We start from the raw sequence: 15,981 nt of genomic DNA on the forward strand, positions 1-15,981 counted from the left end.
GCACACAACTTTTTCACATATTCTCCGAAAAATTCACAAATTCATGTTCAGCGGAAAATCATCTACTCAGATGAGGCCCATTTCTGGCTAAATGGCTTCGTCAAGAAACAAAATTGCCTTTTGGGGTAAGTCAAATTCTCGTGCGGTTCATAAAATGCAATTGCTTTCCTAAAAATTGATCGGGCCTTATTTCTTTCGAAATGAGGTGGGGAATGCCTTTACCATCAATAGCGAGCGTTAAAACAGGATCTTGCAATAGAGTATAATAGTTTCGTTCACCTAACGGTTTCTGGTATCATCTAAATCTATTCGAGATATATATAGACTTATGTATATATAATTGATCAGGTTGACGAGACGAGCTGTCCGTCCGTCCGTCTGTGCAAGCTTGAGTAAATATTGAGATATCGTAATAAGTAGAATTGGTACTTGGCAAAAAAGGAAGAGTTCGTAGATGGGCAAAGTCGGAATTGTAAAAAACTGCTACAAGCGCGATAAATCAATAACTTTACACATCAGACACATTTAACTTTACCTCCGAGATGGTATGAGAGGACTTTTTAAAATCCGTGGTTGAAATTGGACGATGGGCGTGGAACCGCCCACTTTTAGGTGAAATCACATATCTTGGAACCTGAATAAAACCTTGCACGAATAGTGCGTTGGAAGTATGTCACCTTATGATTAAAAATTGTCCAAATCGAAACCAAACTGCATGTCAAAGATTTGAAATTGAGAGAGTGTGTTTTCCTCTAACAGTGTATATATTTGTCTAATGGATGGATAAAATCGTGCGAAAACTTGCCTTAGCCCCAATATAACTGATATTCACGATTTTGAAACATCTGGTTGACTTTACTCCATCTATATGTTAATATTTTTTAAATTGCTTTAAAAAATGTTCTAGTATAATTGAGCAATGCCAAAAATTAATGCAATCAGCCTTTCCATTGCTATGCCTCCAATGATATTAGTATAATTTGCGCTGACGCGTAGTAAAACATAGTAATAAAACGAAGTGATTATATGACTCTCAAAATAATTTAATATGATACCAAATTTGATTGTAATCCCTTCACGGTTTTGTCAAACAATGAAGTTGTACCCTTTCTCAAAATTTTTGAATATAAACACCTGAATGTATTTAGCCAGCTTGGATCGTTGCAAGTTGCAGGAGCATAAAATGTTCTTTATACCCGAACTCCGCCCTTTCGTACTTGTATTTCCCGCGGACAATCTTTCTATTTCCAACAAGACAGTGCGCCGGCTGATGTTTCACGTCTAAACATGGATACCTTGCGGAAAACAAAAAGACTTTTGTCCCTCAACCAATGAAGCAATGATTCTAAAAACCTTTTTAAGTAGCATGCCAGTACATTAAGCCAGCATAATCATCATACATTGTTGAAACATAGTGAGCCTTAGAGAAGCATATTATTGTCTGGAGGAGTGTGGTTTACGATACGATGGTAAACTTAGCAAAATGGCAATTATTTCAGTCCTCACCGCAACTATGTAGATCAAAATCAGATAGTACATAATCTAATTAAGAAAACAAAGAACACATTTCAAAAACGAAAGAGTAATTGAAGGCAAAATAATGCCCAAGTAAAACACAACCCTCCGAAAAATTCAAGAGCATGTACAATGTAGAAACTCAATATATCCAGTTAGAAACCAAAATAACACAAAACCAATGGAGGTCGATCATCTTCAAAGAACTAATATGTTTACAGAAGAAACATTTTCAATTTACCAGCCAGAACAAAATTTACCGACAGTAGAACTAATAATAGGAAAAATTATGATTAAATGTTCAATGATACCGGTTATACGATAACCCTGATCGACGAACACTCATTAAAAGAATATAAAGGATTAGATTAGCAAGACCCAACATATATAGTACGTAAGCAAGACAAACAACAAAGTCGATTTTGAAATTAGGAAAAGCAAACTAATTTTCAACAATTGACTTGGCGAATGGATTTCACCAAGTTTTGGAAGAAAACGATCAAAATAAAAACTGTCCCTTTCTACCCCTTTCGGTCATTACAAATTCATCCGTATGCCATTTGGATTGAAGAATTCTCGTTTCCCTTTCAACGATTGATTAACGTTTACTTAGGGACTACATCAACAAAATATGCGTCGTTTATCTTAACGATGTACTTATTTTTAGCACTTCCATTAAAGATCATATGAACAGCATAAATCAAAGTTTTATGAAATTAATAGGGAAATATATAGGGAGCACAATTTAAAAATCCTAATAGACAAATGCAATTTTTTTTGTAAAGAAATCCTGTATCTTGATCACACTTTGAATACAGGGCATTAAACCTAATTCAACAAAAGTGGAAGATATTCAGAAGCTAATAATTTTTAGGTATTACAGGCTATTTTAAGAAGTTAATAAAAGAGTATACCAAAGTAGCTTATGGTCTTACAAACCACCTAAAGTAAAACCAAAAAATTAACATAAAAGATTCACAATATATAGATGCATTTCAAAAATTTAAAATAATGCTCATTAATCCCCAAATATTACAACCCGACTAGTCAACAAGTTTCAAACTGACAACGGATGCTAGCGATTATGCAATAAGAACGGTCTTTTCGCAAGGATATCATCCTATTGCTTATGCAAGCAGGACCTTAAATGACCACGAAAAATATTATGCTGCAATCGGAAACAACTTGCTTGTAAACGTCTCGTCGGTTAACTATTCTCCCTTTTAATATAATAAACCATTTGAGCTCCTAACAGACCATCAACCACTTGTTTGGTTGCACACAAAAACAAAAGGAAAATGCATTAACCCAAGACTTCAAAGGTGGGTTTTAAAACTTGGCGAATATAACACACATATTAATTACATCAAAGGTAAAGAAAATAAAGTCGCCAATTTCATAGGTCGAACAAAAAGTAAACCAGGGGACATATTAACTATCGGAAAAGTCGAATAAAGTAACAGCATTTATAATATGAACACAGAATCAATTCACTCTTAAGAAAGTAAAAGCCATTAGAAATTTATCCCCCCCAATACAGTAGTTAACAGATTTGCAACCCAAATTATAATTACAGATAACAAATTGGAGGATACAAAAGTAACAAATCGTAATATCAAAATATATAGGTATAAGCTGAAATGATATATAGACCAATTTATACAAGCGGGTCCAAATCAAATTGACTGAATTATTCAGTACTGAAATATGGTTTTATAAATGTAGTTTCAACGTAAATGAAATAAACAGCGAGGATGAATTGTTTAAACAAATTGCAAAATATCACATTAACGAAACAGGTCATGCGAGAATAACAGAAAACTACGAAGGGATCAAAAAAAATCTTCACTATAAAAATTCAAAAGCTTCGTACAAAAATACATAAATAATTATGATATCTGCAATAGATCAAAATGGATCTTTCAGTCGTATGACAGCTACAGGAACGTGTATACAAATGCATCGAGTGGTACAACAAGTCCATACATTCCACCATAACGGCAAAACCTTTAGACATAATAGAAGGAAAAATTAAAAAGGCTCTAATTAAACGGAATTTTGAAGCAAAAAGCGAAGTCATAGGAAAAAGAAACGAAAATAGGGATGAATTCAGACAAAATTATCAAGAAGGTTACGTAAAAAATTACAACTAAGCCATAAATATGAACCTCGTTACAAAAAATTGAATTTAGAAAATATACGTATACAAGCAACATTAAAAGGAAGAGTAAATTTTCATTGGCACTGGACATCAACAGGTATATTAATCCTAACGATAATACCACTGGTAATATCATCGCTAAACATCCAACACATCAATGAAAATAATAACGTATACGTAGAAATAAAATTAAGCGATATACAACTACTTTTAGATTACACAACCATACTCCATATTATAGATCTAACCGAAATTGGAAACCTTCGAGAAAATGTGCAACAACTAAAATTAGTAGATTATAAAGAATTTATACTATCAGAAATAATTAAAGCTAGAACTAGATTACTTACCCTCCAGATAAATAAAGATTAAAGAGGTTTAGCCAACATCATAGGATCAGGGGTTAAATGGATAGGTGGTACTATGGATGATGAAGATTGATCCAAAATAGAGAACCATTTAAATACTGTAGATGAAAACACTAACAATATAATAGAAGCTTTTAACAATAATAGCTTATAACAACAATATCAATGACGCAATGAGAAAACTCACTAAAATTCTCGAAATAGGCAGGCAAAAGATGGCAGTAAATTTAATAGCCTAGATCAGTCTAACAGAGATATTCATTTACATTTATTTCATATGGACATTATGTTGAAAAAAAATTTTAAATGATAATATTGAACACATCCAAAACAATATAATTGCTGCAAATAGCAGAGTTATGGTAAACAATATGTTAACAACTGAAGATATACAAACACTTAAAATTGACTTTTATAAATTGCGTAACAATAAACTAGGTGTGCAAAATACGAAAATTCCATTTCTAATAAAAGTGCTCGAAACAATAAAAAATGTTAAAAGATATTTTCTATCACCATTGGAAACAAAAACAAATTTGAAATTAACTTTCAAGAAAGAGAAATTATATATTATAAAAACAATATATTTTAATATTTTAATAACCCTAAATTAAATAAACTTCGGAAAAGAAATTTGTGTATATTTAATAATAATATAAGCTCAAAAATCCAAAATGTAAAAGGAGAAATGAAAGAACTTGAACTTAACATTATATGTAAAAAATCTTTGTAAATAATACAAAATTAATGAACAATTATGACAAAAGAAATTTAAAACTGAACAACTCTTATTATTATTAAAGAACGCTTTGCTAAATTACCCACATTTAATTATCATAACACTTAGCCAACCTTATCATTAGATGAAATAATAAATTTAACGAAATAGATAACATAAAAAATATTGAAGAACTGCCTAAAGGTCTAAACTGTCTCGAAAAGCGAACCGATGTATTAAATTTAATTTCAGACAGGAGAAAAGAACTGTAAACTGTTCCATTCAAGATTTTCACTAAGAATGTTATGCTGTTATGTTATTTTCCTACGACTAGAAAGTGTAGGTAGGTTAATAAGTTTTTAACGACTAGTGTATGGAGGTAGCCATACCCTAGAATTCCATCGGAAATGCGCTAAGGCGTAAAGTAAAAATTGTTTTTGAACAGACTCTTGACAAAAACTTGTCAGAATGGATTTGGTAGCTAGGGTTCCATACAACAGACCCATATTCCAATATAGGTCTAACCAAAGTTGTATAAAGTGTTTTAGTAATATACGGATCTCTAAATTCTTTAGACCAACGTTTAACAAAACTGAGGACAGCTTTTGCTTTCAAGACCATGGTATCAATAAGAAAACTAAAATTAAGCTTAGGGTCCATATTAACTTCCAAATCAATATAGTTAAAAACTTGTTTTAGACTATGGTGTTTTATTACATAAGAAGAGGGGTGCACAGATCTACCGGAAAAGCACATCATCTTACATATATTGAGATTCAATGGCAAATCATTTCTATCACACCATGCAACCAAATTGTTTAAGTCTGTTTGCAACAGACACCTTTCCTCAGTTGAAGTGTATGATTTAAAAAGCTTTACGTCGTCAGCGTATAATAAAATTTTTGAGAATTCTATTACTGAAGAGATATCGTTAATAAACAACAAGAACAGAATCGGGCCAAGATGACCACCTTGCGAAACACCTGAAGAAACATTAATTGTATCTGAAGGTGTATCCTCAAATATCACTCGTTGTGTTTTACTATAAAGATAGGAAGATACCCATTGAAGGAATCTTGGCTGAAAGCCCAGCAGATCAAGTTTATGTATGAGAATCGATATATTTACTTTATCGAAAGCTTTGCTAAAGTCTGTGTATATAACATCCGTATGCTTATGTTTCCTAAAACCCAATGATACATGGTTTACAAATTCAAGTAAGTTTGTTATAGTCGAATTCCTTTTTCGGAATCCATGCTGAGATGAGGAAATTAACGGATAAATCGAAAAGGTTATATGGTCAGTGATGATAGCTTCAAAAAGTTTAGGTACAATATTCTTTTTTACTTTATTTAAGTAATTATTATAACATTTTTTGTTTAGGTCAAAATATTGTCGACGCAATAGCGAATATTTAGAATAGTCGACAAGTGAACCGGTTTTTTTAAAATGTTTAAAGGCTCGAGTTTTTCTGTTTTTCAATTTATATAACTCTTTCGAAAACCACGTACTTATACTTTTGTTTTTGTTAACAATTACTATTGGAACATACTTTTCAAATCATTTCGTAATAATGTTATTAAAATCAGACATACTCAATTCAATGTCACCATTATAATTAGGCCATGTTATTGTAGAAAGTTCTGTATTTAACTTTTTAAAATTAGCTTTTGCAAAGTTAAACCGAGTACAGAATCACGAAGTTTGATGATTATTATCCCGTACATTGCCTGAGATTTCGACAGATATTTCCAAAGCAGGATGATATGAATCCTCTGGTAGAACAAGAGGATTACTCTGAATAATGGAACATTGTGAGGTATCAACGTATACTAAATCTAAGCATTTACCAAATTTATTCGGAATCAAATTAATTTGGTTCAGAACCAACTCGGAATTTTTTTCGAAAAACTCATTAAAACATGACTGATTGCAAATCGACACGATATAGTCATCGCAAGCTTTCCACAAAGCACACGGTAAATTGAAATCACCTAATACAATTATTGAATCTGCATTATTTGCCATCGAAGTAGCACTATTTATTATAGAAGCATGCTGCATGTATACAGATAAGTCCGAATGGGGTGGTATATAAGATAGGGTTAAATAAATAAAGCAACTATTAACGTAGACTCTAATACATTTAAATTCAAAAGAGTCGGTTCCTGGAACAAGAACATCTTCAGATGGGATAGAGGAATGCACGGCAAATAGAACACCTCCACCGATTCTGTTCAGTCGATCACATCTAAATATTTGAAATTCGCTGTTTAAAATCTCACTATCAAAAATAAGAGGTGTAAGCCATGTTTCTGTAAATCCAATTATATGGAAATTAAAATTGGAACTGTTTAAATACAAGTCGGTTAATATTGTATTAAGACCTCTAACATTTTGATAATAAATGCTTAGCGAATTTCTACCAATCAGTTTTTTTATATCGGTGGTTGCTTTTGGTAATTTAACAATATTTTCCGTATGACTTCAAGAGATACGTCCATTTTAAGCGATGATATACTTCTATCATAATTGAAGTTAAATTTACGGATATTGATATCATCGATTTTTAAACGTGACGAAATGTAAGACTTAATGTCCTCCACCAAGGTATATTTGGCAAGTCTAGAAATAAATATAGACTTTTTTGGTGGAATAACTACCAAATTTTTAACAGATGCTACTTAGTTAGTAAGGGGAACCTCTGGAATTGTGAGACACTTATTACTATTAGATAGAGCTTTTGGGGAATTGAGCTCCTTGGAAGTTGACGGTTTATCACCTTGAGCGCAAGGAGAAGAGAGATTTATTAGGTCATTGGGAGGAGACGTTCTCTTCTGTACGGAAGAACTAAGTGTTACTTCATCGGTAGGACGTTTACGCTTAGAAGCAGGTTTGGAGGATTCGTGAGAATCATTCAGGCAGTTAAAAGATTTGAACAATTGTTCGTAGTGCCTAAATTTTTCGGTGAGGGTTACAAGATCGCGACCGATTTCGTTAAAGCCATTCCGAGTCTCCCAATAAACTTTAAATAGATTTAAACAGGACCAACGCAATCCCTTACAGTCGAGAATAGAATCTAAGATTCTACCTGTCAGTCCAGCACATTTAATATTGGCTAGCCCATCACAAAGCCAGCATGAAACGTAGCGATCTGACTCGCGTTTAATGTTACAATTGGGGAAGTTACAAGACATAATAAACAAAAAGAATGAAGATCAAATAAAAGAGTAAGTAAAACAAAATTAATAATGACAAGTAAGGAAGGGCTAAGTTCGGATGCAACCGAACATTTTTCACTCTCGCAAAGTCAAATGGTATACTCGTTTTAAATTTTTTTGTGGATATTGCCACCTTGTTCTACGTTGACCGATATTTTCGGTAAAAAGTCAGCTATAGGCACTGGGCTCCACATATTCAGTACCTAGGGGCTTGAACAGTTTTGGTTCAATTTAGATAATTTTTGGTCACAAAGTGGCATATTTTAAACGTATTACTCACGCAAAGTTTTACGCCGATATAATCATTGTTACTTGATTTGCATACTGGAAAGTGAAAAAATCAGATGGAATTTAAAATGATCTTATATGGGAAATAGGCGTGGTTGTAATCCAATTTCGCCCATTTTCGTACTATAACATAGAAATGTGAGAAGAATATTATGTACCGAATGAAATCGGTTGAGCAGGTCCCAAGATATGGGGTTTCAGCTAAAAGTGGGCGGTGCCACGCTCACTATCTTATTTTGAAAGTGGTTCCCATATATCATATAAATCATCTTATACCATCCCAGAGGAAAAATTTAATGTCTCTGGCTTGTTTAGTGCTTGATTCATCGCGCTTTTAGTAATTTTTAACAGTACCGTTATATGGGGAGTTCCCGGGGTTGTCGCCGAATTTCAACTCGTTTCTTCATCCTGATCATTTATATATATATAACCCTTTATCTAACTCGATTAGTTTTAGGTGATACAAACAACCGTTAGGTGAACAAAACTATTATACTCTGTAGCAACAGGTTGCGAGAGTATAAAAATACTAAAAGCGCGATAAACCAAGCACTAAATACCTTAAATTTTATCTCTGGGATGGTATAAGATGACTTTATAGGAACCGCGTTCAAAATTAGTCAGTGGACGTGGCACCGCCCACTTTTAGGTGAAAACCCATATCTTGGGATCTTTTTAACCGATTTCAACCAAATTTGGTGCATAACGTTCTATTCATGTTTCTATGTCATAGTGCGAAAATGGGCGAAATAGGACTACAACCACGCTTACTTCCCATGTAACACCATTTTCAATTCCATCTGATTGTTTCGCTTTCCACTATGCGAATCAGGTAACAATGATTATATCGGGGTAAAACTTTGCGTGAATAATGCAATTAAAGTATGCCACCTTGCGGCCAAAAATTGTCTAAATCGAACCAAAACTGTTCAAGCACCTAAGTACTAAATATGTGGACCCCAGTGCCTATAGTTGAACTTCTACCGAAAATATCAGTCAATCCACAAAGAAATCTCAAACGAGTATAGCATTTGACTTTGCGAGAGTATAAAATGTTCGGTTACATCCGAACTTAGCCCTTTTTGTTTAGTATTGTTTGGCATTTCAACATGGAAAGACTTACGCCTGAACAACGTTTACAAATTGTTCAACTTTATTACGAAAAATCACGTTCTGTAAAAAATGTGTCTCGCACGAGTTATTATCGTTTTTTACGATATGAGAAAAAAGAAATATGTTTTCACTACGCCGAAGTGCGTGTTCTCTATTCATAATCTTTAGACTAACTAGTTTACATAAATCTTAGTGCTGCTTATACTATTGAGCTGTATCGATACTTATCTGTTTGCTAAGTGCCGTTTCACATTGGGATGCAAAAGAGTCTGATGTTTTTCAAATTTTCTTTTGGTGTCGCTCTGGGCATTCACACGGTCAAAAAGAGTCCAGCAACTCGAGTCTAGTTTTTCTGCATTCCTTTTCACAAAATGTTCGTAAATATTTGTGCGGTTCGACTGCGCAACACCGCGCAACACTGCGTGCTGCGTATTTCATTTGTATGTTGAGATGATGGTCACACATTTTGCTTGCAATGAATTACCATGAATATGGTAGAACAATATGCATAATACAAGTACCTACCCGCTTAATAGTTTCAAAAAAATACTAAAAACGGGAATTCCCTAATCCACAAGAATGTATTGAATATCCGCTACTAATATTTTCAAGGCCAAATTTATAATAGGAATTTCCTAATCTTTAAGTATTAAAAACTCATAATTTCTTTACTCCGTATTAAAAATTCATAATTTCTTTACTCCATAATCTATATCTTAATTTTCTCCTTATTTACAATTTGTCATAATATTTCTATTATTCTATGCATACGTATTTGCATATTACATACAAAAATAGATAACAGAACTCAAATTTGCGATCGAATTCATTTGAAACCGAGCGCTCTTGCAACCATTCAAAGGATTTGAAAGTGAAAATTAATGCTGAAAAGGGTAGCAGCGAGCTGTTACGAAAAAGAACACAAAGCGTGCCACCCGAACACGAGTGGCACGGTCCCTTCGTCTTTCCTCGTCGTCCCCTCGCCCACAATAAACTGGTATGAGACTCTTTTGAGTCCCTGTCTGAAACGGCACTAACAGATAGAACTATTCGTTCCTATTGTTATATTTGGGTTGTTATTGATAGTGCATTTCTATTGTTATATGTTCTTATCTCTGATATTTATATTTTACAATGTATGTTGTACATTTCAAGTGTGTTAGCTGATAGATATGTTTACATATGCTTATTTTGGTTTTATGTATTTATGTCTAATAAGTGTTATGTCACTTATATATAAGTATTTATGATATGTATGTATGTATGTACATGTGTATATTTGTATGTATGTACATATGTATGCGGTGTGCGGCTATGTCGTTAACTCTCCCCCGTGTTAAAATGCAATGTCCTCATTTCGAGACATCTATGACTGAAGTCGGCGTAATTCTGTTTCGAATATTTCTTCGACATTTCTTTTACGTTGGTTATTTGCTTGTACTTGTCGATAGATATATATTTTTATACATGAATACACAATTAAAACTAATATTATACTAATTAAAATAAGGTATAAAATAAATTTAAAGGGGTGTTCTTCTATAAGTATTAAGAACTTGTTCATTTTTTGTATATTACTAAATTTATAATTACTTTCAGAAGATAATATATTAAATATTTCTATTTTTTCATTTTCATGAGCATGGATTATATCTTTTATTTCTTGTTCATGGTTTATATATGTTTTATTATCACCACCATATGATTCTGTTTTAATGATTTCTTTAATATCTTTAAGGTTAAGAGTGCCTGAATAAAAAAGACCTGTTTTCGCAAAATTAATTGTGTTTGTTATTGATTCTAATTCTTTATATACTTCCCTAATTATTAATGTTTCTGTTATAGATTTTGGATCTAAAGTTTCTAGGATTTTCTCAAACTGTGAATTAATTTGTCTTTGTAGGTTGTTATTTTCTATTAACTGGTTAAGACCTGATTTTATTTCTATTAGGTCGTCGTGGTCTGGCGTACCTGTTATAAATTTCAAAATTGAGCCTAAAAAATTAAGGGCACGTTTGATACGATGCTCGGATGGTATCAGTTGTGTTTTCAGTGTTTCTATTTTATTAATGAGAATACTTTCTTCCTGGGATTGTATGTTACTGTATCTTGTTCTCATTATATTTTCATAAGGCGCTAATATTGTCGAAAGGTTGGCTATATGATACAGGTAGGCTGAGCTATTATATGTATAAACGTTTTCCGTTTCGGTTAAAATATATCTTCTACCTGAAAGGTTTGTTATCTTTTCAGCAAATGCAAATGAAGCCAATAAAATAAATAGGCAAAAGTTTATGACTCTTATTCTTTGCATTGTGTACTTTGCTTCCTAATGTTATCTTTATGTATAACCTTTCCCCTCACTGTTAAAATCGTGTCTCCGCGATCTTCTTTCACTTTGTGTTTATTATATTTTGTTGCAAGCTTATTACGTCGATCTGTCTTGCTATATATAATATCACCTGTTTTATATGTTATATTTTTTCTGCTTTTGTTATGATATTTTAGTAGTTTATCCTGTTTTTGCTCCAAGATATCCTTGATATTGGTATATTTTTCCCAATTGACCTACGGATTTGACCTTTGCTCGACACGAACTTAGCTTGGACTCTTAGATGGATCGGTTTGAACCCTGGGCTGGTGGTCGTGGTATTCTGTCACCTGAGTATGTAGGGGTGACATTCTGTAGAAATGGCTGATGGGCTAATACCAAGGCCGCCTCCGTCCCGTTAAAACCATGGCAGGCCTCAGAGTGTGGTAAGTGTTTGTTGAGATGACTCCTTCTTTGCGCTGGTCGGCTCTGAACGCACTGCCTCATAAGGGCGTGCGTCAACCCTCGCCTTGGCCTCGTAACCGAGACAACCTTGGGACCATTTAAAGGCGACTACCTTTCCAGGAGACGGATAGCGGCTCTGAGTGGGGACCCAATTACAATGAACACTAACAACAACAATTTAACCAAGGACGAGGGAGGAAGCGGGTCGAAACCGACCTCTTCAAAAGTGGACAGTTCCCTGGGGGGGCACCTTCACCGATGGGGACGAAACCGTCTCCGCCGAAGGGTGAGAAGAAAAATTCCGGGGGTGACCGGCTTACCATTTCTAGGGGCGGTAACGCGGGGGGAGTGGGCAGGAATCTGCCGACTGACACCTTAGGCAGGGCAGAAGTGCGCGGCGGAATCGCCAGCACTAGCAGAGGAACCTCTGTTAAGCACAAGGGTTCCGGGGGGAAACGCCAGACTACAGCTAAAAAGCTGAAGTCGGACCGTCGGCTGGCTACCAAGATTTTGGAGCGTTACGGTGGCAAGCAGGTTGACCAGAAATCTGATCAGCATGCTAGCACACTTGAGTGGGCCAAAAGGGTGCTAAGCAACGTCAATGACGGGAAAGGGGGGTCGAGCGAACCCCACACCTCGATGAAGCGACAGAGGTCGCAGGAGGGGGAATCCTCCCTCGGCAAGAAGCCTCGAGTCGGAGCGGCACCGATGTTTAGCGAAATCGCTAAACTCGCCAGCTCAATTGAGCTCGGGGTATACGATAGCAGCAGGGGAGATGGAGCCATCTCCCATGAAGAGTGGAAGCGGGTAGCGGCTCCTATCTCCGCTGTGTTCATGAAGGTGGTCAGGGGAAGCCCTGGACCATCCCCTAGATGTGAAAGTGCCAGGTGGAATCTCGGCTTACACAAACTTGTAAGGTGTGCTGACGAACAGTCGGCATTCCTTTATAAGGAGGCGGTAGCCAGGGTGGGGGAAGTATGGAAAGGAGCAAGGCTCGAGGCGGTGGCCAAATCGGATCTTCCGATGCGACCTCGTGCTCGTGTCTGGCTTCCGGCCGAACCCTCTACCCCGACCGAAATTGAAGAGATATTGCGGTACTGCAATCCATCTCTTCCCACCCAGGACTGGAAGGTGGTTAGGCTGGAGAGGACCGAGGAACCATATCGGCAAGCGCTGATACTCCTAAATAAGGAGCCCCTCGCTCCTCTCAGCATTGCAAAGGGGGCCATAAGCTATGGATTCGAGAGGGTCGTCCTCAGGATTCTCCCGGTTGAAGCCAGGGCTGATGACCCGTTGCCACCAGCTGAGGTGGAAGAGAGTAGGAGAGCGACCCACTCTAAAATGGACATCGACCCCATCCTCTCGGATACGGTGAGCGCGGGGGGCGGATCGTCAGTCGATGATGGATCCGTCTTCAGTCCCGACCGTCTGTTCGAGGGTGTTGGGGTCGATAGTACGGATGAAGGTGTGGAACTCGCGCTGCTGGAGAGGAGTTTGGAGGATGAGGGTCCTCCAAATTAACCTCCAGCACTCAAAGGCGGCCCCGCCGATCTAGTGCTTCGTCTAGGAAGGGACGAAGCCGACGTTGTCCTTATCCAGGAACCGTGGCTGAGCAGTAACGGTATCTCTGGTCTAAGGACAAAGAGCCACAAGCTCCTGGCGGCAAACAGTACAGGTAGAACCAGAGCCTGCTTGTTGATCAGAAACGAATTTAACGTTTTTCTTTTACATAATTTCAGCAACGAGGATGTCGTCGCTGCTAGACTGGAGGACAGCGCTGGAGAACTCTGGCTTGTCTCAGCCTACATGTCGCACGACGACGAGGTGGAGCCACCTCCGTACCTGCTGAGAAGAGCTCTGGCAGAGGCCAGGCGAAAAGGGGCCGGAGTCTTAATAGGCTCGGATGCAAATTCAAGGCACACCGTCTGGGGGAGCTCGGACATTAACACAAGAGGTGAGTCATTAACACAAGGTGATTTTATTTGTAGAGTAGATCTTTCTAAATGTAACAGGGGGAACAGCCCTACTTTTGTTACTGCTAGCAAGGCGGAAGTCCTTGACATTACGCTAGCCTCTAGGGAAATCGCTCCCTTGATTTCGGAATGGAGGGTTCTAGACGACCATTCATTCTCGGATCATAGATATATTGGTTTCAGCTTAAAAGCCTCACGCCCGGAACTCAAAACCTATAGAAATTTTAGGAATACCAACTGGGTCCGGTACTGCAGGAAGCTTCGATCAGCTCTTCCACCCGCACCCGAATGGGATTCGATCCTATCGTCGGATGCGGTCGATGAGTTCGTCGAGATTTTCAGCTCTGTTAGTAGAACTACTCTACTATAACTACTAGAAAATCAAAGGGAAACCCCCTTGGTGGACCTCGGAGCTAAAGGAGATCAGATCTTCGAGCAGAAGACTTTTCAATAAAGCCCGTAAAAGCGGCTCTAGCGACGACTGGGCGTTGTACAAGGCCGGACTGGCCATTTACAAGTCCGAGTTGAAGAACGCCAAGAGAGTTTCGTGGAGAGCCTTCTGCGGTAGTGTAGAGGGCTGTCATGAGTCCCCACGATTCAGGCGCATTCTTGCAAAAAATCCTACTCCAGTGGGGTATCTAAAAAATGCAGATAGTAGTTGGACAACGAGTAGCGAGGAGTCGTTGAAACTACTCCTGGATGCTCATTTTCCACTAAATCACTCTGCTGAAGAAGTGTCACTGGGGGAGCTGCAGGAGGGCTGTACAACCTTCTTGGACCTTCTGGACGATCGTCACCTTACTTAGGCGTTGAAATCCTTTAAGCCCTTTAAGTCCCCGGGGCCCGATGGCATTATTCCAGCGCAATTACAGTGTACGATCAAGATGTCATTGAGCTGGCTGGCCCCCATCTACGCGAACTGCGTCAGATTAGGCCATGTCTCAAAGTTCTGGAGACAGGTTAAGGTTGCTTTCATTCCGAAGGCCGGCAAAAGCTCTCACGTCTGTGTAAAAGATTTCAGACCCATTAGCCTATCCTCGTTTCTGTTGAAAACAATGGAGAGGCTTATGGATCTGTAAATTAGGAGCAGAATACCGAGGGGTAAACTGTTACGGGCGCAACATGCATATATCAAAGGCAAGTCAGTCGATACTGCTTTGCATGATGTAGTGTCATGGCTGGAGAAAGCTCTCAAGCACAAGGAATTTGCTGTGGGCACCTTCCTCGACATCGAGGGGGCCTTCAACAATGTGCGACCAGAGGCAGTGGTTAAAGCCCTCGAAAAGTTTGAGGTTGAATCTAACCGCAAGCACCTTATTTTTAGTCTTCTTTGCGACAGAACTGTCGCAGCAGAGTGGGGTGGTGCCAAGGCTACCAGAAAAGTGAATAGGGGAACTCCGCAGGGGGGAGTACTCTCCCCACTGCTCTGGATAACGGTGGTTAACGACCTACTTATAGAACTCGAGACGCAAGGCTGTCGGGTGACAGTATACGCTGATGATGTGGTTCTTATGGTTAAGGAAAAGTTCCTGAATACCGTTTACGAGCTCACCGAGGGGTACCTGAACGTGGTATCTAGCTGGGCGAATAGAAGCGGCCTAGCCGTCAGCCCAAGTAAAACCGAATTGGTTTTATTCACTAGGAGGTATAAGATACCAAATGTGCCTCTCCCCTCTTTCGGGGGTTCACTTCTTCAACCTGCTGAGAAAGTGGAATACCTAGGGCTCATCCTCGACAGAAAACTTTCCTGGAGGCCAAATATTGAGGAGAGAGTTAAGAAGGCTTCGGTCGCCTTATACTGCTGCAAAAGGGCTATTGGGAAAAGGTGGGGACTCTCATCTAAGGTGG

At 37.6% G+C, this 15,981-nt stretch overlaps 1 pseudogene; it reads left to right on the forward strand.

The window, feature by feature from the left end:
• Nucleotides 1-11,999: 11,999 nt before the first annotated feature.
• Nucleotides 12,000-13,681, forward strand: LOC138857510 (uncharacterized; annotated as a pseudogene).
• The last annotated feature ends 2,300 nt before the right edge of the window (nt 13,682-15,981 follow it).

The sequence above is a fragment of the Bactrocera oleae genome, chromosome 5 (genome assembly GCF_042242935.1).
Source record: "Bactrocera oleae isolate idBacOlea1 chromosome 5, idBacOlea1, whole genome shotgun sequence".
Classification (NCBI taxonomy): domain Eukaryota; kingdom Metazoa; phylum Arthropoda; class Insecta; order Diptera; family Tephritidae; genus Bactrocera; species Bactrocera oleae.